The sequence below is a fragment of the Microtus pennsylvanicus genome, chromosome 5 (genome assembly GCF_037038515.1).
Source record: "Microtus pennsylvanicus isolate mMicPen1 chromosome 5, mMicPen1.hap1, whole genome shotgun sequence".
Lineage (NCBI taxonomy): Eukaryota > Metazoa > Chordata > Mammalia > Rodentia > Cricetidae > Microtus > Microtus pennsylvanicus.
Window position 1 is genome coordinate 27902144 of NC_134583.1, and position 22339 is coordinate 27924482.

A 22339-nucleotide genomic window follows, 5' to 3' on the forward strand; every position below is an offset into this window, starting at 1 on the left:
AAACTACTCTGGGACTTATCCTTCAGGAGCCATTTGTCCTCGCCCCAGTTCCCCATAGTGGATCAGAGAGCCCGGGTTCTGGTCGCTTAGGGGTCGGGCGGCAGGAGAGCAGAGCAGCTGGAAAAGAGAAGGGCCGGGAAATCCGTGAAGCCCCGAGAGCGTCTCGGAAGAGCGTCCCAGGGTTTTCCCAGCCGGGTGCTTGCAGTGGCCACGGGGTTGCGGACCCCTTACCGGGTGCAGCTGAGTGGAAGCCACGAGGAGAGGCAGGTGGGTGTGGAGCCTAGATCAAGGCGGCGGCGGGAGCAGAGGGAGGATCCCCGCGAGGTGTGGGCGGTGCCCAATCGCCCTCGCCCCGGCCGCGCCCTGGGCACCGGGGGCGCTGTCGCCTGCCGAGCGCACAGCCCCGGCGCCGGGAGGCTGAGCCTGGCGTTACCCCGAGGTGCCCGGCCAGCAGCGCAGCCCGGCCGCCCACCCCGGGAGCCGCGATTGCCTGGGAGCTGCGGGAGGAGGCGACACAGAGAAAGAGAGAGGCGGCGGCAGCCGCTCAGCCCGCGGGTGCGCGGAGCGCGGGAGGCGGAGCGCGAGGCTGGGTGGCCGCGGGCGAGTGTGCGCGCCAGACCGGAGAGCTAGCTGCGGAGCGGAGGACCCGCACCCCGAGCGCCCCGCCTGGCCTCTCGCTCCCAGCTAGCGCCGCTGCTGCACAGACACACACCCACCGAGCTAGACCGAGCACCCGCCGCCCCCGCCGGCAGCCGCCGCGCCTCGGGCAGCAGGATCCAGAGCCAAGTCCAGGGCTGGCTCGGCGCGCAGAGCACCGCTTGATTTTTTTCCCTCTTCACTTCAGCCCTCTCTGATCTGGGCGGCGGTGACAGCGGCAGGGGGATGGCGGCTCCACGCGGAGAAAAGGGGTGACGATCGAGGAAGATTATTGTTCTTTTTAAAGGATGCCTTCGCTTCCTCCAAATGAGTCTTCTGTGAGCCTTCTTACTAGAGACTGTGAACCGGAGTGAGAGATGTAAAGAGAGAAGGAAAGCTGCCAGGAGCTTCAGCCAGCGGGGAGACCCCCCTCTCGTTGGAGGGGAGGGGGATTTCCAGCGACACATCACTGACGAAAGGACCTTTGCAGGAGAGGATCCCTCCGAGGGAGCGGGGACTTCCACCTCCCTTTGTGGCACAGGAGCCAGAACTGCTGGCCAAGTGGAGCAAGGGTCTGTGGGAGCTAGGTAAGTGGCCCGGGCATTGCTGCTCCCCAAGAGCTCTGCTTTAGAGATGCTTCGCCTTGACAGCCTAGCCAGACTTGAGTTGCTAAAGGAACTGGAAACTGCCATATGGCTCCTAGTGGGCTAACATACAAAACTGACTGGAATTGTTAGCCCTGACTGGTTATTAACGCAAGGCTTCTTCGTGGTGGGGAAGACAGGCAAGTGTGAGCCCCTGACAAGCCTGTATTGACCAAAAGGATGAGAACTCTTATGTGTAGGAGAGGATCCCCTGTTGCCTTCCGTTCCTGTCTCTTTGTTGGTAAATGCACACTCGCGCACATACATGCACTTGTCGGACTAGACTTGGGGAGTGTGATTATCTCCGTTGTGTGCACCAGCGTCAGAACACAGAGGCATGCATGTCTATTATTCCTCAGTGGTGAATGGTCTTGGTTCCCAGGAGCTAACTAGAACAGGTCTCTAAGGAAAGCGCTCCAAGGCTGTTTCCAAGCCGCTCAGCCAAGGGGACTTGGCAATGCAGTTGACCTGAGTGGCACCCACCCTTTGCCTCATCATCTGCTCCTGACCCTAGTCAAGATAGTATCCTGCCATCCATTTTCTCTGATAAGAGCATTCATAAAAAGTATCAATGTGCAATGTGCACAAACATGCCATTTATGCCACATTTATGACTGCACAAGTGTTTTAGCAGTAAAGAGTAACACCGATAAGACTAAATCCTGGGAGATTTTAATATGCACCGGCGGGCATTGGGCTAATTGCAAGCAGGTTCAACACTCCATCTAATCAAGTCATAATGTCAATATTTTAAATAGCACTTCACAGTTTTAGTTTTTCATATTGATTGGTTTGGGGGTTTGTTGACAACCTGATATTTTTCGAGCTCATCCCAAAAGAGAAGTAAATATTTTTGCTGTTATTGTTTTTAAATGCCTAGCATTGTGTGGGACAGACTCCTCTTGGTTATTTATCAGTGCTAGCACATTGCATAGACTCAGCAAATAACAGACTGTGGTCCAATGTCTGAAGTCCTACCTGCCCGTACAGAATGACTCACAGGAAAGAATCTGAAAAAAAGAGTAACATGTTAAAATTGTTCATATCATAAAGTTGTGTCTATTTCACTCTAGATACATGAGCAGAGTGTGTCAATAAATATAAAATTGTCCCCCACTTACCTTTTAAAATGTGACTAAAACACATAGATATCTAGACTACAGAGTTCTTTGCTATTAAAGTAACCAGAACTTACACAGTAAGTATGCATGGAACTGTGTAGTTTTTAGTTTTGCTGCTTTGGGTGTTGTTTTTAGTGTATGGCTTATTGGGTAGTTTCAAAGACTCTCTGAAAATACTGAAGGTCCAGAATGAGACCAGACCATTTCAAAGCAGGTATTTGCACCCACAAAGTCAAGCCTGTGGTCTGCTCCTTCATGGACTGCCATCCTTTGCAGAGCTGTTGTTGATCACAAGCAGGATTCTGTCTTACACGCTCTTCTTTCTCTGGCACTACTCAGACTTTGGAGACAGGAATGAAGCACTTGGCAGTTCTCCTTGCTTGCTTTCTCCTTCAGCCTTCACCTTCTCTTCGAAGCCTGGTGTCTGTCCCCAAGTCTCCCTCTTACACCAACCCCTACACACAGGCTACAGAAAACGACTCTACTGCCTGCCACTTGGCGTTTTCCTCTTCATCCTGGGTCTCCAACCTCTTGTTTCCCTCTTTCCTGAAGAAAACCAATCTGTGCATCACTTGAAAGTGTTTCCAAATCCGCTTTCACCCCTAACCCACAGTTAGTTCTCCAAGCATGTTTGTTTACCGGTCGTGCAGAATGGCTGGGAGAAATGATCACCTTATCAATGCTTTTGATTTGGCGTTTAAAGCATCCTTGCTGATGCCACAAGGGAATGGGAGCTTAGCCTGCCCTTCTAAGATGTTCAAGAATGAGATTGCTAGACAAAATGAAATTGCAAGATGTGGGTTCAATCACATTTCTTGGCAGCTTAAAGGCATATCTGATCAGATTTTTGTTAGGCTTGTCTGAATGCTTAAAAATATCTAAGTCTGTGGAGCACTGAAAAGTAGTTTGTTTCTTGAGGGAAAAATGTGTGGCTTTTTGAACTGCTGCTGTAGAGAGATCACTGCACAATCTACATCTTATAGAAGTAGTTCATATTCCTGGCAACCTGGAAAGCAAGCAAAAATATATTTCATTTCATCCCAGTGCATGTTTTTTCTTTGATTAATTCCTTGAAATTTACTATCTCTTATAGACTAGTTATTAGGGAAATTTCTTACATTGATAGGAAATTTTCCCACATGTATTCTAAGGTAGACAGATAAGGTTAAGATAGTCTGTTTATTTCAGAATTCTCTTTAGGGTTCTCTTAGATCCACATAGTCATCAAGTGGGATTTGCATAAAAACATGATACCTGCTAATTTCACAAGGCCTTCCTAGGCAGGCAAGGCATGGATGGATTGCATGCGAGATCTTTGAAGTTCAAGAGTATTTTTAAGGTAATAATGTATGGTCATGTCCCTCCCAGGGTGATAAAATAAACTTTATAGAACAGAGCAATTTGGAGACTTTTATAGTCGTGTACCACAAGTGTCTTAACGGTCTAGATCTGTAGCCCATTCTTATTTATTGCTTATTGTTTCCCTTCCGACACATATTAAAGTGTAATTTAATTCATCACCAAAGTGTAGTTTCTAAGGAAGAAAGTCAAATTTTGTCAGAAAAGGGTTTCCTTGACTCGTGCAGTAGCCTCTTTAAATGCCTTTGCATCGGAAGAATGCTGGACCGGAACGGAACACATGTCAGATGCTTGGAGACAGTGCCCGTCCTGGGTTTTAGAACACAAGGGAACAAAACAAAAACAAAACTTCTGCAGTCTTAGTTGAGGAATCTCAGTTTCAGATCAAAATGGCAGATTTCTCGCATGCAGAAACACATTGCACAGTTTCATACTTAATAAGCTAATCAAAGCAAACTCATGAATGAGATCATGAAAATTTGTCACAGGCTATGAATTTAGGACTTGTCAGAAAACCCTATCGTTAACAACACTAAAAGTTTGCTAAATGTTTAATTTTAGACTTGGAGTACATATGAATAGTTCAAAATACTCATTTTGTCTTCTTTAAACAAATAAAATGATTGCAATAACCCACACTTAGTTGAGACAGGTGCTGTCTTATACATAATGCAAAAACTTCTTTATTCTTACCCTCACCTCATTAGGAAACCGTAATGCCCTTCATACACAGACATGAAATCTAATATTCATAGGTGTTCCTTAACCAGAGCCACACAGGAAGGAAATGGAGGAGTCACTTTAAACTCAGTATTTTGGGTTCAGGAACACTGTGACCCACTTTGATATTAGGGACTGTTGAGAAGGATGACCCGCGACAGAATTAGGAAGTGTGTTTTCACTTCTAGAGTCTCTGCATCCTCTCTACAGAGGGCATGGTGCTATGGATAAAGGGAAGCTTGGGAAAGACCAAACGGATGGGTATTTTATTTTGTTTTAATTTAAGAACAACCTATCCTACCCCTCCACCTGCCCCCCCACCCCCCACATAAATGTTAACCGTGAATCTGAAAGGAGAAAGTAGTTCAGTTTTAGGCTGACTTTTAAACGGTGGTAACAGGGGTGCGATGGCAAGTGTCGGGGTGGGGGCGGGCAGGAGAGTTGGGGGTGGAAGACAGCTAACATACTAGACCACACTGTGCTTAGAGTGACCCTTGAATTGGGGTTGGGCAGTGGCTCTATTCCCAGAACGCGCAGTAGTGCAGCATGGTAGCTCAGGCCTGCAATCCTAAAGACGATGAGGCCAGGATGGAGGATTTCTGTCCACACAGCCTAACTCACGTAGCCTGTCTCAAAGGAAAAGAACAGCCTTCCCAAGAAACAACGCCAAAGCTGTCTTCTGGCCTCTGCATGTGTACTCACACACACATGATACATGTACAGTAAAAAATACACACACAGAAAGCTAAGACAGGTGACCTGACTAGGGAGCTGCTCCTAGGAGTCAAATTTTATGTCTAAGTTCTGTGAATTATTTTCAATAAAACATAGCATTACACTATTTTAAAATTCCATTTATCATTTAAAGGAAAATTATTTGAAAATATAGTAGTCATTTATCAGTGTCCCCAGCTTTTACTTTGCTAAATATAAACCCACTCTTTAATGGAAATTGAAGCATAGTCTGCTAATAGATTCTTTCTAGTATATTCTTAGAACGCTTCTGTTTTATTGCATAGCTAATAACTGTAATTGTGGAAGCACAAGCAAAAAAAATCTTACTTTGAAATATTTGTCAAGAGCACTTAAATAATATTTGAAGCAAAGTTCTTTCTAAGTAGCCACTATTTCTGTTTATGTAGAAAATACCATCTGGCTCAAATTTGAAAGATAAAATGATTAAATATTGTTTGCAAGATGTCATTGAATCAAATATTTGGATTCATCTTCATGATTGATTGACACTTTTATTTTTCACACAGATGTGTCTCAGGCTGGGTGACATAGTACATGCAGTTGTCTCTCAAACTGCAATTGGCTTGTCATATAAAAATTCACTTAAAAACTTACATTTTCCCATTAAAAAAAAACAGTCTTAAGTGATGTTCAGGTCATCAGACAAAATTAGCAAAGTCTTTTAAATCAATATAATACTTGAAGTACAGTACCATTAGTAGTAAAATCCATGACCATTATCTCTAGTAGTGTTCCCAGGGAAGGGCTGGTTTAAATAATGTGTATTGATCTCTCTTTATGCGATGTCCTGGGGATGCAACGGTGGATGCAGTACTGTGCAGGCCCACAAGGAGGAGGGAGGCTGGAGAGAGTTGTGCAGGAGGAACTCTGAGCAGAAAGAAGGCTTTCTTAGATTAGTCCGGGCAGGGCATTGACTAAGACTTGCAAGCCCATTCTGAGAGCAATGCCTCAGATCCCCCAGGTTTCTCTTCTGCACCGAGTCCTGGGTGAATGAGTGTAAGACATCCTGCATTCTTAGTCCAGAGGCAGAGATATAAATCTCCACAACATACCATAAATGATCTTGGTGGGTGGCATGACAATCCAGCTGAGTGGCTGGATCACAGAAGAATCCCACTATAAGAAAATACAGTTTATTTTAATTTCTCCATATATTCACAGCCACGATTCTGTCCTTAGTTAGATCAAATTCCTCCTTTTTCATAGGCAGTATTTTGGAATACCCCCTTTGCTATCCTGAAATGATATTTATATACAATGTAACTTGTTTATGTGTATATTTTAAACTAGTATAATTTGTTGTAGAAAATACAAATTAAAGGAATATATCTTTAGGGAAAAATATCTTTTGGGAAAAAAATGGCAGTATGTATGTACTCAGATCCAGTTGGACAGAAAATAGAATGAAATAGAGCTACTGAAAATGCAGAGGATTAGAAGAAAAGCGATGTCGAAATAAAATAACTTGGAATACGAATGTACTATTCTCTTGGATAGTGATAACACTTGTATATTTGCTATTTTAGAGTGACATAAACATTCGCTAACTGACAACTGCACACTGTAAACAGATGTGGGTATGTGCAGTAGTGAACCAGTTAACATGAACAGTGTTACATGGGGTGACACAGTCTTCCAAAGTAGTGAACAAATCTTGGTGATGTTCCAAATGTGGTAGCTACATTCCTAGAAAATGCCTCTGTAAAATTATACCGTGTGCTATAGGATTGGTATCCAGTGACATAATGAACAAGGCTTTGCTTGTGTAGATGTCCAAGGACATACATGGGCATTTGCAGGACAGAACACAGGGTTTCTGCACATATGGCCAGGGTTCTTGCATCCCTGGGACTGGTTAGCTTTACAGAACTGCACCCAAAGGGACTGCATTCTGCTTTTCAGAAGCACTAATTGTCCTTATATTTTCCTGTTAGAGGAAGCTACTGAGGTTAGAATGCATGGCTGACTGATCTAAAAAGGTGAAATTCTTAAGCTTTTTATTTTATTGTTTAAAGCCTTTTTATTAGTTTGAGAATTTTATGCAACGTATCTTCATCATATTCACCTCCTCTCACAGTCTTCCCAGATCCACCCCCTTTCATTACCCATAATACTCCATCTTCTGCTTCCATTAATCCACTAAGTGTGATTTGACCCACCAGGTTGACATATCTTACCATCTAGTCCTTTCTCAGCAGCTATCATCTCTTGAGAGTGGCGTGGTAATCCATGCCTACCTCTCCTCTCCATGTTGGAATGATTCTCTGGCTTGAGCTCATGCAGGACAACGGCCTGCTTTTAATCCTCTGACTTGGGATTTGCAACTGTCCTGTTGTGTCTGGAAGATACTGTTTCTGTAGTCATCCATAGCCTCTGGCTCTTACAATCTTCCTTCTGCCTCTGCTGGTGTGTGTCCTGAGTCTCGGGAGGGTGGCGAGGTGGTACATGTGCCCTTTAAAGCTGGGCATTTCATCTTCACTCGGTTGCGGGTCTCTGCTCCTTGACCAGTTGCAGGGTCTCTGGGTTAATTATCTTCTATGGAAAGAGGAGCTTCTCTGGTGAGAGTGGAGAGATACACTGGTTTGTGAGTAATAAGTCATCAGGGTTCTCACGCTTTTTAGCAAGAAGGTGAGTTTAGTGGTTGGCTAATAAGCAAAGTTGACAACAGAAGATCAAACCATGGAGTTTGCTAAGCCCTTGAGATATCCCGATAGTGGGAACAATGTGTAAGGCTGATGGGTGGGGCTGCTCCCATCGGAGCTCCCAGAGCTTCATTTCCCACGTGGGCGTGTCAGACATGCCTTCCCAGATGAAGTGACATCCAAGTTCATTTTTAAAAGATGAGTAAGCATTCCCCAGGTGGAGAAGGAGGCAGAGGGACCAGCTTTTGCTAAGCATTGTCAGGAAAAGAGCTAGTCTGGTGATTGGCTCAGGGCTGACAGCTCTCTCAAGGAAGGTGATATCAGAGGAGGATGAAGAATATGAAGACAGGATTAGACATCAGGGTGTTATATGCCATCCAAAAACATCTGGACATTTGGATTTTGTCCTATGGGACAGGCTATTAGGATCGTGAGAAATTACAAATAGAAACGACACGTTTCCCTTCATGTTTCAGCGGCAATCTCTAAACTGGAATTTTGAAGTGGCTGAATTATGAGAGATAAGAGTGGCACCTGGGAGACGAATAGGCTTTTGTATAATACAGGCAGGATAAGATAAAGAACCTACTTTAAACAAGGCTGGGAAGAGGGGAAGATGGTGATTTCTTTTTTCTTTAGGGTCAGCTTTGAATTTCTTTGACTGTGAAATTCCCTCAAAACCATCCTTAGCCATGTATGTATTTTCTTTCTGCTCTCCCACGGACCACAGTGAGCATCATTGCTTTTGTATATTCCTTGAACTCGCTTTATTTCTTTGCTCATGTCTCAAATACACAAATCTCAAGTGATTACTGCCCTAGTTAAGGTTACTCTTGATGTGATGAAACACCATGGCTAACAGCAACTTGAGGAGGGAAGAGTTTATTTGACTTAGACTTCCACTTCACAGTTCATCATTACAGGAGGTAAGAAAAGGAATTCAGGCAGAACAGGAACCTGGAAGCAGGAGCTGGTGCAGAGAGCATGGAGGGGTGCTGCTTCATGGCTAACTTACCATGGCTCGCTCAGTCTATTTTCTTTTAGAACCCAGGACCACTGTCCACAGGTATTGATATGGATGGTCCCTTCCATATCAATAACTAATTAAGAGATTGTTTTACAGGCTTCCTGACAGCCCAATCTTATGGAGGCATTTTCTCAATTGAGCCTCTCTCCTCTCCTGTGACTCTAGCTTGTGTCAAGTTGACATAAAACTAGTCAGCACAGGTACCTTTGGAATCATCACCAACATAGGCCTGGGTAGTTAGGGAACTGCATTAATGAGATGTTTTCTGAAAGGCTGTTACTTTATTCCAATTTTGTATCTGTTGAGATTTGCTTTGTTGCTGAGTATGTGGTCAGTTTTAGAGAAGGTTCCATGAGTTTCTGAGAAGAAGCTATATTCTTTTGTGTTTGGGTGGAATATTCTATAGTTGTTTGTTAAGTCCATTTGACTCATAACGTCTGTTAGTTCCCTTATATCTCTGTTAATTTTCTGTCTGGCAGACCCGTCCATTGGTGTGAGTGGGGTGTTGAATTCTCCCACTCTTAGTGTGTGGGGTTTGATTTGTGATGTTTCTTTTACGTTTGTGGGTACTCTTGTATTTGGGGAATAGATGTTCAGAATTGAGACTTCAATTTGATTGGTTTTGCCTGTGATGAGTAAGAAGTGTCCTTCTCTATCTCTCTTGGTTGATTTTAGTTTGAAATGAATTTTGTTTTTTAGGTACATTTGATTGGAAAATCTTTTCCCAACCCTTTACTCTGAGGTAATGTCTGTCTTTGAGGTTGAGGTATGTTTCTTGTATGCAGCAGAAGGATGGATCCTGTTTTTGTACCCACTTGGTTAGCCTGTGACTTCTTATAAATGAATTGAGTTCATAAGGGATATTAATGATCAGCGATTGTTATTTCCTGTTATTTTTTGATGGTAGTGTGTGTGTTTCCCTTCTTTGAAATTTTATGGCATAGGATTATCTACTACCTGTGTTTTCATGGATGTAGCTAATTTCCTTGGTTTGGAGATTTCCTTCCAGTGTTTTCTATAGGGTTGGATTTATGCATAAATATTGGTTTTGTCATGGAATACATTTTTAATTTATCTATGGTGAGTGAAAGTTTTGCTGGAATGCCAGTCTGGGCTTACATCCATGGTCTCTTAGTGTCTGCATAACGTTGCCCAGTACCTTCTTGCTCAGAGTCTCTATTGAGAAGTCAGGTGTCATTTTGTTGGGTCTGCCTTTATAAGTTGTTTGGACATTTTCCTCCGCAACTCTTAATATTCTTTCTCTGTCCTGTATGTTTAGTGGTTTGACTATTATGTGGCAAGGGGACTTTTTTTTGGCCCAGTCTGTTTGGTGTTCTGCAAGCTTCTTGTATCTTCATAAGCATTTCCTTCTTTAAGTTGGGAAAGTTTTTTTTTTCTGTGATTTTGTTGAATGTATTTTCTGTGGCTTTGAGCTGAACTTCTTCTTCCTCTATCACTATTATTCTTAGGTTTGGTCTTTTCATGGTTTCCCAGATTTCCTGGACATTTCCTGTTATGACTGTGTTGGCTTTAATATTTTCTTGGACCAATGAATCTATTTCCTCTGTCATAATCTTCTATGCCAGATTCTCTCTTCCTTCTCTTCTATTCTGTTGATTATGCTTGCATCTGTAGTTCCTGTTCATTTACCCAGATTTTCCATTTCTAGAATTCCCTCAGTTTGTGTTTTCTTTTTTCCCTTTATTTCTTTTTTTTAAATTTATTTATTTATTAAAGATTTCTGTCTCTTCCCTGCCACTGCCTCCCATTTCCCTCCCCCTCCCTCAATTAAGTCCCCCTCCCTCCACAGCCCGAAGAGCAATCAGGGTTCCCTGCCCTGTGGAAAGTCCAAGGAACCCCCACCTCCATCCAGTTCTAGTAAGATAAGCATCCAAACTGCCTAGGCTCCCACAAAGCCAGTACGTGCAGTAGGATCAGAAACACATTGCCATTGCTCTTGAGTTCTCAGTAGTCTTCATTGTCTGCTATGTTCAGCGAGTCCGGTTTTATCCCAGGCTTTTTCAGACCCAGGCCAGCTGGCCTTGGTGAGTTCCCAATAGAACATCCCCATTGTCTCAGTGTGTGGGTGCACCCCTCGCGGTCCTGAGTTCCTTGCTCGTGCTCTCTCTCCTTCTGCTCCTGATTTGGACCTTGAGATTTCTGTCCTGTGCTCCAATGTGGGTCTCTGTCTCTGTCTCCTCTCATCACCTGATGAAGGTTAATATTCAGGAGGATGCCTATATGTTTTTCTTTGGGTTCTCCTTATTTAGCTTCTCTAGGATCACTAACTATAGGCTCAATGTCCTTTGTTTATGGCTAGAAACCAAATATGAGTGAGTACATCCCATGCTCCTCTTTTTGGGTCTGGCTTACCTCGAATAGAAGACCCTGACATTAACCCACAAACCTATGAACACCTGATTTTCGATAAAGGAGCTAAAAGTATAAATGGAAAAAAGAGAGCATCTTCAACAAATTGTGCTGGCAAAACTGGATGTCAACCTGTAGAAGAATGAAAATAGATCCATATCTATCACCATGCACAAAACTCAAGTCCAAATGGATTAAAGACCTCAATATCAGTCCGAACACACTGAACCTGATAGAAGAGAAAGTGGGAAGTATTCTACAACACATGGGCACAGTTTGTGTTTTCTTTATTGTCTCTATTTCAATTTTCAAGTCTTGAACTGTTTTCTTCACCTGTTTGATCCCCTTTCTTGGTTTTCTTAGCTTTCTTTAATGGATTTATTGATTTCTTACTTTTTTTTTGCCTATTCCTCGATTTCTTTAGGAGAATTTTATATTTCCTCCTTAAGGGCCTCTATCATCTTCATAAAGTTATTTTAAGGCCATTTTCTTCTGCTTCTTCTACACTGGGATGTTCGGGTCTTGCTGTTGTAGAACTACTAGGTTCTGGTGGCACCATATTGCTCTTTATTTTGTTGAATGAATTCTTGTACTGGTATCTGCCCATCTCTTTCTCCCACTGGTGGAGGGGGTGCTTGTGGCTCTGGGGGCCACTGGTGCCATGATGAATGGTTGGTTTTGTTGGGCAGAGTGGGACTTGTAGATTACTGGGTCCAATGTGGGGTGGTGGTGGAGTGCCCTCCTCACAGCAGCCTTGATTGCTGACCAGCTAGTGGGGCTGCAATGAGTGGGGAATATTTTTTTCATTTGGGAAGAGTTTGTGAATTTTTATCACACAGAACTCCCTGCAGCCTGTCCCTCTTCTTTGGAATCTTGTCAATAGTGAGTTCCAGATTTTCAGGTCTTACTTTCCAGACTTTAGCTCCTCCCTCTGTCTCTGTTATAAACTAGTAATTCCTCCCCAAGCCCAGCAGTTACTTGTTAATACCTCATTACAAGTAGTAAGGAGCAAGCACCTCATGCTAACCATCTAATAATTTCCTTTGGAGTTATAGGCAGGCCCTGAGTTTCTGTAGTTTTGCTAGAATATAGCACAGCCTCCGGCTACTGAGTTCTGTATTGGTTTCCTTGCTGATGGCCATTGTCACAATATTTAGATTTGTGTAAAGGCAACACCTCCTTTCAGGGTACCAATTTCAATTTCAGAGTAAGGTAGAATAATGATAATGGCTGCAAATAACATGGAATGCAGCTATTTCATGTGATGTATGTTTCTCTAACATTTACATAAAGAGAAAAGAGAACGAGGGAAGGAAAACGAAAGGTAAAGAATGAGAGTATCACTAGAGATGGAAGAGGGGATAGCGATAGGTAGACAGGTGATAGATTGATAGGTAAGTATGTCGGTAGGTAGATAGATGATGGATAAATGGATAGATAGATAGATAGATAGATAGATAGATAGATAGATAGATAGATAGAGAGATAGATAGATAGGCAATAAATCTCAACTACTTCTTAAATACCTTGACTCTGATATGAGACATTTTGGGGGCTATTCCACTGGTGAATATTTTTCAAACAACCGCAGCCCAGATGGATGGGGGCTGGAAATTAAATCCTCGTCTTAATGCGAGCTTCTCAGTAACAAGTCTCTCAAATGAAGGTAATGCATAAATTTAGATGAACACGTAGCCATTATGGTTGTAGTCATCTTCCTTCAAAATAAATTGGGGGGAGTGGGTGTGACTTCAGCTCAATCACCAGTTAACCAGCACTTTGGATGGCACAACACATACTCCTATCTTCTTCTTGGCTCTCTTCCCAGACCTCTGGCGCATGCTCCTATGGGACACATCTTCCTCTATTCTCTGAAGTCTCACTATTATAAGACTCTAGTATGTAACAGACTCTGACTGGGTGCTTTTGGATAAAGGATGGTAATTATAGCATAGACAAGAAACTAATTCTAATTAAATATTAGGTGTCATCGCTCCTGGAATGTATGTAGTGTTTCTTACACAAGGGCTTTTCTACTGGCTCCTATTCCTCTTTGCTCACTTTTCCTTCCTCCGGATCCTTTCTTCTCTTCATCCAGGTCTGTGCCATGGTTCTTTGTCAAGGAGCCAGTGGATGGCTCCAAAGGTCACAGGGAGCTCATTATGTGGAACATTTTAGCTCATGTTTGTCTCACTTTGACAAGGACACTTGGTTCTAATGGTATAACAATCCACTGTAGGTTGGTTTCTTTTCTTTTCTTTCTTTCTTTCCTTCCTCCCTCCCTCCATCCCTTTCTTCCTTCTTCCCTTTCTTTCTTTCTTTCTTTCTTTCTTTCTTTCTTTCACAAAGAAGCAGTTATTATTATTTCTCAGAGCCTCAAGTTTGAAATCATAGGCAGCTTTTAAGAGACAAGTTCAGCAAATATTTATTAGGCCCTTTTCAGATAGGAAGTACTCTGCTAGGTCACTAGGTTAAACAAACTGAGTCTTTACCTTCATGGTATTCCTGTCCATCTGAAATCAAGCATGGCCTCCCCAGTCCTCTTTGCATGCTGATTGTAGTGACTCTACTCTAGATCCAGACCAACGATTCTCCCTTGGATTACAAACTGTTTTGGAAAGAAAGGCAAGAAACTGCCTGTGGGCTGTGCTGTGCTAAATCAGGAGAGTTGAGATGCCATGCCAATATATTTTCCAGAGGCGATTTTATCCTCTGCGGAGCTCAGGACTTAGCTGTATGTGTCCCAGTATACCATCTCCTAATTGAGCATTCAAGATGAACCTGCCCCACAAGGAGCGAAGACAGACAGGGAGCAGGGAACATCTGGAGAAAGTGGGGGCAGATGACACATGACATATGACAGTCCACAGAGTCAGAGCTTTCAGAATAGGATAGGATGTCCTGTGGGAGAGGGTGCCAGAGCAGCCAGTGTTTGAGTGTTAGACAGGTGGGATAAAAATGGCCAAGCCGCATGGATGCAGAGTGCTGTGATTTGTAGGAACATGAGGTTTAGGAGAAACCTCTCTCTTTAGTGGTTTTTAGGGTTCCACCCAGTTACCTTTATCTGAATAATACCAGTCAGTGGTCTTGTACTAATGAAGGGGTTCAGTAGACAGTTTTGTTCCCTGTGCCGTCACCATGTGAGTAACCCGTCTTTCTCGGATTTCCTCTACAATGTACACACAAGGACTCTCGCTTTCCCTACCATTTTAGTTAATTTGGTACTGTGCCTTTGTTCGTGTCATTCTTAGATTCTTTCTCGTCTCTTTTTCCTTTTCCTAATGCCAAACAACCCCTCCACAACTCGGCACTGTTTACACTCAGATCCTCTTTATACTCTTCTTGCCAAGGACGGAGGTGTTCCCAGAATTTAGGAGACACTGGAGTGTGACTGGGGCCTCAGGATCTGTCACTCTTGAGAATGGAGATGGGCAGCAAATAGGAATACAAATCCAGATGAGGCCAAGCTTAGTGTTTCCAGGACCTTTTAGAGGGGAGAACTTACTTCTGCATTAAGAACAGAACTCGGCATCAGTGCTGCAGGGGCAGGTTTGCAGAACTCCATGAGAGGAAGGGACTATTCTCTGTCTGTGCTTTCCAGGACAGTGACCGAAAGCCACATGAGCTGTGGGATACATAAAATGTGACTTCTGACACTGAAAAATGGCACTTAAATCTCATCTACAGTTAAGTAGCAGTGGTGGCCAGTGGCCATGCTGGAAAGTGCAGGTCTAGACTCTTATTAGCATGAATTAATTTAGGAAACCTGAGTTTCAAAAGCAGTAGTATTTACTAACAATATTGGCCATCATTTACTGTATGTAAACATATCAGCCATTTCCGGTACCCAGTGCCTGCTTTAGCTCAGATGATCTCCCAGGTACTCCTTGTTTCTAACCACAAGAATCCCTGTTTGGGTGTCATTTCCTGCTTCTGTGATATGCACAAAATATAGACACAAATGCAGAGTGTTATCTTTGTAAGTCTCTGAGTCATATGACTCTGTTTTCTCCCACTCATCTGTCCTGACCAGGACTGTGTGTGTTGGTATTGGGGGGAAGGACTGGGGCAGCAGGTACCCTCTCCTCCTCTCTGTTCACACTTCCTAAGTTCTAAAGTCACACAACTACATAACTGGGTCTTTAGCAGGTTTCCTTTCTTTTTCTTATTGATTTCTTTTCTCCTGTGCTTATTTATAAAACATGTTTGCCGGTTTAAATCAGTGGCAAGGTGCAGATCAGTAACAACAAATGCAAAACTATTTGGCTCATTTACACACACACACACACACACACACACACACACACACACACACACACACGTTCTGAAACAATGACAGCATTTAGCTGCCAATTAATGCAGTTTGGAGTTTTGTAAAATTTAGTAGTCTCAAAATGAATTCTATGAATCATGTAAGGTATAGCATCACACTGAGCTAAATTTTTCCCACCTCTCTGACTCTGTCTCTGTCTCTCTCTTACACACACACACACACACACACACACACACACACACACACACAAACACACATATTTCGATTCTTTAAAATCACCTGCTTGTCAGACTCTTGAGTTCTTTGCCCTACTCCTCCCATGTAAACAACACTCTACTGACATGGTCCTTGAAGAGGAATGTGGTGTTCAGAAGTGGACATCATGAGCAGGGATGGCAAAGTAACGTTAAGAAGGAAAAGCCTATCCTGATCCCTTCATCCTCAGTCTGAAAGGCTCAGGAAAAAATGTGGGTCCAGGGGCTTTCATTCTGAATGTCTCCAGTTCATAGAATCATGATTATTAATCAGAAAGTTATTAAATATTAATTGACTTTTAAGATAAATGTCTTATTAAATTTGGAATCCTAGCTTTTTCTAAGTCCAAGGAGAGCATTTTCATTAAGCTTTATGGAACGAATGCTCAGAGGAAGCTAAGAAGCTGGTAAAAATCTATTTCTTAAGCTCACCTCTGCCTCAAGTCAGGCCCAACAAAACACTAGGCTTTCTGCATAATAAATGCGGTTTGCAATCCTAGGATGCAGCTACTGTACAGTTCTATATTGAGAGCTTTTATTGTTTTTTTTATTTATTTGTTTGGTTGTTTTTTTAATCTAAGGAGTTATTTCATTGCTAGAAGTTTATAATGTTAAGACTACTGTACAGTTCTATATTGAGAGCTTTTATTGGTTTTTTGTTTATTTGTTTGGTTGTTTTTTTTAATCTAAGGAGTTATTTTGTTGCTAGAAGTTTATAATGTTAAGAATATAATACGATATAGGCAGTAGATACTCAATAAGTATTTGTTAAACAAATTAACAAATTCATAAAACCTCAGAGAATTTAAAAACCAAATAGCACCTAAAGCCGTACCTGCCATAAAAAGAGATAATATTCTAGTGGGTACCTGAGATTTTATCACTTTCTTCCTTTGTAGCAGCGTGTTTGAATCAAGGGGAAGGCGTCAAGACAACTCCAGTGTAATAATCAGTCCACAGTATCATCTGCACCTTGAAACACGTGCTAGAAGCACAAACCAGAACTGCAGTGCTCTGTGCCGTGCCGCTGTTGGCTTCCTGAAAGCAAGGGCTACTTTGCTTAGTTTGCTTCCTTTGAACTTGATGAGCAGGGACAGCTGAGTGACACATTGCTTCGGATGAAAGAATGCAAAAGAGAAGGGCATGATGGATCTAAATCAGCATTTCATTTATGTTTCATGTTTTTCCCAGTCTGATTATTACTGACGTGTTAGAAATGCTAGAAGCATGTTGAAGCCAGAATCGTCAATAATTAGGTTCGGCTGCTTATGATGTAGTCACGTTGTTCTTGTTTTGTACTTTTTCTACCTCTCTGCTTTCATTTTATATTTTTTTGTGAACTCAGACCTTGCAAGGTCTAAGTGAAGGAGGTAGGTCCTGGTCCTCGTTCGGAAGACTCTTAGGCAGATGACATCAGTCCACTGATGCCATTTCTCTTCCAAATCCTTTGACTTTCTGAAAGCTATAACATTAAAAAAACAATTTTTGGGGCTATGTCTTGGCTGTAAGAATTGAATATTAAGACCGAGGCTAGAGTGGGTAAACACCTTATTAACCAGGCATAAAACTGCGGAGTTGAGACAGGCAAGAAATACATGGGGCTCTCTGGCCAATCAGTCTAGCTGAAATAGCAAGCTCTGGGATCAATAAGAGACCTTGTCTCAAAAAAACACTATGCCAAGTTCCATCACCCATTTTATTCATCAGATGTATTTTATAATGCTCTTTGGATATTAAAAAATTATTCCTCAAATATAATCTTACACTTAAAGGACAAAGATATGCTTACTCTGAGGAAGCTATGGTGTTGACAAGTTTCCAAAAAGGATTCTAGAAGTTGGGTCAGCACACTGGAATAATTTTATTAAAATTCAAAGATATGAGGTGGAGTGTAAGACAAAATATAGCTGATATCAATCTCTGGACTATGCACAGACTCATAAGCAGACATGCATGCACAGACATGCTCACAAAAACATACACATACATGGGCACACACACAGACAGACACACACAGAGACACACAGAGACATGCCCACCACACACACACAGACAGACACACACAGAGACACACAGAGACATGCCCACCACACACACACAGACAGACACACATTGAGAAATGCCCACCACACACACACATACACACACAGAGACATGCCCACCACACACACACACACACACACACACACACACACACACACACACAGAGGAATATATGCATATGTATATAGCACAAGCACAGATGCACCTGGAGGAGCATGTATACACACATCTAACAAACACACACACACACACACACACACACACACACACACACACACACACACACGATAGCATTGCCCCTAAAAGATGTATGCTAACTTACGTTTAGTGTAAAAGTTTTCAAGCTGCGTGAACTGTTGCCAATATTACCACCTCTATCTAAAAGAAAACGTGATGTAATAGATATCATTTGATGTCAACTAGGTCAAAGGGGAGGTCTGATAGGTATACTATAAGTAGGCATGAATCTGTCCTTTTCTGTATCATGCAAGGAGAATTGCTTCATATGGATCTCATCACCACCTTTATTTATGGTTCTGAGGTATCCAGAGTCCTACCATTCAGGGAAATCCTCAGTGTCCTTTAAAGTTAGAAGTGTGAACTCTGGATTGGGATAGTGCTTGGGGTGGAAAAGTCTTGGAGCCAACACTTAAACACTTGTGTCATTTTGGATAAGAAGTTTGCCTTTCTGAACTTCAGTCAGTCTGTGAATAAGCCATACTAATCGTCCCAACGTGGGTTAAAAATAAAGAAAGAAAGCTTACTATCAGAATCAAATGGAGTAAGCACTGTGGCTGCACAGAATGACCACTTAATATCTGGTAGATGATGACGGTGACAGTTATTAGCGAAGTTCACAAATCAAATGAGATCATAACTTGGGCTCAGTTTCAGATGCAGCTCCAAGAATATCCTGCCTTCTAGGAAATGTAAATCTTCCTTATGGACATTAAGATCATAAGCTGAAATCAAATCCAAATTAAGAGTCTGAATCTCATTGCCATAGTTATTTTACACTCTCATGCTCGTGCGTGGTGAGCCTCACTGCATGAGACGCACTGAGGGGACAAAGCATACTTTGAATCTAGAATACCAGAAAGAGGGGACCGCAGCATCGTATTGAATAAGAATCACGAGCAGGAAGAGCACCCCTGACCCACCACCATTCTCATTGCATCCTCCTTTATTTCTGAAGATTTTCCCCTGGGTGAAAAGCAACAACTCCCCGTTTTACTGTTCTTGCCATAATTTTTATGATTTTTTTCTACACTGTTTTTGAAATTATTTATTTCAAGACTGTATCATCTGGTACCAATCACATGAACTCAGGGCTTCAATTAGTCCATCTGTGGTCCCTAATTTTCACATTTTTATTTTAGAAACTGTTGATGGAAATTGATGAGTTCATTTTCTAATTTTCAAACACCTTCATATTTTCTTATCAGATGGTGCTAGATGTTATTATTGCCAGTACTAAACAACCCAGGGTTCATAGATGCTAGTAGGTCATTTTGTCCATCTGCTTCTATTCTTTCCACTATTTGCCACTTTTGTAGGACCTTAGCTTTTTGTACAACTGACACATGTAGTAGATTAAGAGAGGGGCAAGACAAGGAAATATTTAAACACTGCATATACAGATGGATGCTTAAAAATGATGCTTAATGATCTGCACTGATGATGAAAATAGATGGAAAACATATTCACAAGGGATATAGAGTCAGTAGTGTTTATAATTCAGGGACCCGTTTCCTTTACTAACTAGTAATGATTTAAAAAATAAAAAAATAAAATCAAGCAGACATGTACTTATGATGAGTTCTGATGTTTAAATATTGTTCATTAATATGACTTTCATTCTGTAGCAGAGTCTAGAACACATCATCTTTCAGTCAGAAAGATAGAAAGGAAGGATGGCTGGAAGGCAGACTAGAGAGTGGTCAGATGAAGGGAAGAGAAGAGAGGAAGGAGAGAGGGGGAAAGGAGGTAAGATGGAGAGGGAGAAAGGAGAAGAAAGAAGAAAAATGAAAGTAAAGGAGAAAGCAATGGAGGGGAGGAAGGAAGGAAGGAGAGAAGGAAGGAAGAAATGAAGGAAGGAAGAAATGAAGGAAGAAAGAAAGAAGGAAGGAAGGAGAAAAAGAAGGAAGAAAAGAAAGAAGAAAAAAGACAGAATTCTTCGTGACTCTGACTTTGCTGTTCTCCTGAGTGAGTGTGGAGGCAAAATACCAGTTCCTGTTTTGCCTGTTTTTGTTATTGTTTTGTTTTGATGTATCATGCCTCTCTATTTTCACTAGAGTCTAAGAGTTCCAGATGTCACCAATGGCTTTGAGCAGAGGAGTTTCTCTAAAATGTTTACTGAACAAATTAAGAAGAAAGAACTCTGGATTATCAACAGAATTATATAAGAAAAGCATCATAATAGATAAAACAAAATGATGAGTCGCAGTGGCAAGGGCTGTTGCTTCTTTCTGGAAGAGATACTTGATTTAATCGTGAATAACAAGTAGGGGTTTGCCAGAAAGAGAATGTGGAAAAAAAGCATTTCATACAGGAAGCCATACTGGATTGGAGAAATAGCAGATAATATGAGGTCTCTGGAATGAAAGAAAAATGATTTATAAATAAATAAAAATTTGATATCGTAACCACTGTTGTTACAGGCTCAAAGTACCTAGTTCTAAGAAGTCTTAAAATATGAGAATTATTGCATAGTTAAGGAAGTCAGAGGAACCTGAAATATCAGCTGTAAGTTGATGTCTAGAGATAAAGATGGGGGGAAAGATGCACAAATTTTTGTGGCAGAGAGAGAGAATAGCATGTAAACATGAATGAAAGAAGATTCTGGGACTTAGAGAGAGATTGGCAGGTGGGACGCTGTGGGAGAAGTGCAGAGATAAAGCATTCAGGTGTCATGGACTTTGTATCTCAGTGTCTTCATTCTGAGAGCTTGGAAACCTTAGAAGCACCTTTGACAAGAAAAGACTCTGAGTTGCTGCTAGCTAGTTCTACAGTAAACAGAACCACTCGGAGAGATCTGGAGAAGTCGAAGGTTGTCACCATAGAGACCGGAATGGAAAGACAGAGGGAATAAAAGTGCCTGGAAGGTTCACCTTTCTCTATTGACTGCAATGATTGCCCTTTCTTTTTTTTTTATTTTTTATTGAAAAAAAAATTCTGCCTCCTCCCAGCCTCCCATTTCCCTCCCCCTCCTCTCATCCCTCTCCCCCCACTCCTCTCCCCCTCCCTCTCCAGTCCGAAGAGCAGTCAGGGTTCCCTGCCCTGTGGACAGTCCAAGGTCCTCCCCTCTCCATCCAGGTCTAGGAAGGTGAACATCCAAACTGGCTAGGCTCCCACAAAGCCAGAACATTAAGTAGGATCAAAACCCCTTGCCATTGTCCTTGGCTTCTCATCAGCCCTCATTGTCCGCCATGTTCAAAGAGTCCGGTTTTATCCCATGCTTTTTCAGTCACAGTCCAGCTGGCCTTGGTGAGCTCCTAATAGATCAGCCCACTGTCTCAGTGGGTGGGTGCACCTCTCATGGTCCTGACTTCCTTGCTCATGTTCTCCCTCCTTCTGCTCCTCATTGGGACCTTGGGAGCTCAGTCCGGTGCTCCAGTGTGGGTCTCTGTCTCTATCTCCATCCATTGCCAGATGAAGGTTCTATGGTGATATGCAAGATATTCATCAGTATGGCTATAGGATAGGGTCATTTCAGGTTCCCTATCCTCAGCTGCCCAAGGAACTACCTGGGGACATCTCCCTGGACACCTGTGAGCCCCTCTAGAGTCAAGTCTCTTGCCAACCCTAAGATATGTGCTTCCCTGCTCCCCTATCCAACCTTCCTTTATCCCAACCATCCTGTTTCCCCAAGTTCCCCCCATCCTCCCCTTCTCACTTTTCTCTCCCCATCTCCCCTTACCCCCATCCCACCCCACCCCCAAGATCCCAATTTTTTGCCCGGCAATCTTGTCTACTTCCCATGGCATTGAAGAAAGAAATTGATTGCCCTTTCTTTAAATGAACAATATACAAGAGGCAACTTGAGCTTACTTGACTCGCTATTTTGGCATGAGAGTTGTTCTTTAAAACACTCACTAATAAGTGAGAATCCAAGGGTAATGGGGCAGCAGTGATGGAAAGAGGCTTGTCTCAGCATTGACAGGTCTGGGTTCTAGATCAAGCTAAACAGAGACTAGGTGATGTCAACTTAATCACGTGACCTCATTGGAGCCAAGGGTTAAAAGTTATAAATATGAAAAATGGGCCATATAGAAGCTCTCTTCTGCCATGTGCTTTGTTCTAGTCCCCACACATAGACATCTGTATTAAAGCATGCTGTAATATTTATGTTTAGAGGTATAGAGAGAAGGTTTTATGATGAAGAGCACTTACTATCCTAATAAGGACTTGAATTCAGTTCCCAGCATCCATGTAAGGTGACTCACAACACTGCAGTTTAAGCCCCAGGGATCTGGCACCCTCTGGCCTCCAAGA

General features: G+C 42.4%; 1 protein-coding gene across 2 annotated transcripts in view; it reads left to right on the forward strand.

Moving 5' to 3' along the window:
- The first annotated feature begins 438 nt into the window (after window positions 1-438).
- Window positions 439-22339, forward strand: part of Kcnb2 (potassium voltage-gated channel subfamily B member 2) — a 420901-nt gene continuing 399000 nt past the window's right edge. For both annotated transcript variants that reach the window (XR_012910571.1, XM_075971414.1), the window contains exon 1: window positions 439-1223. The gene's annotated coding sequence lies outside the window, so the exon portion shown is untranslated. The remainder of the gene's footprint in view (window positions 1224-22339) is intronic.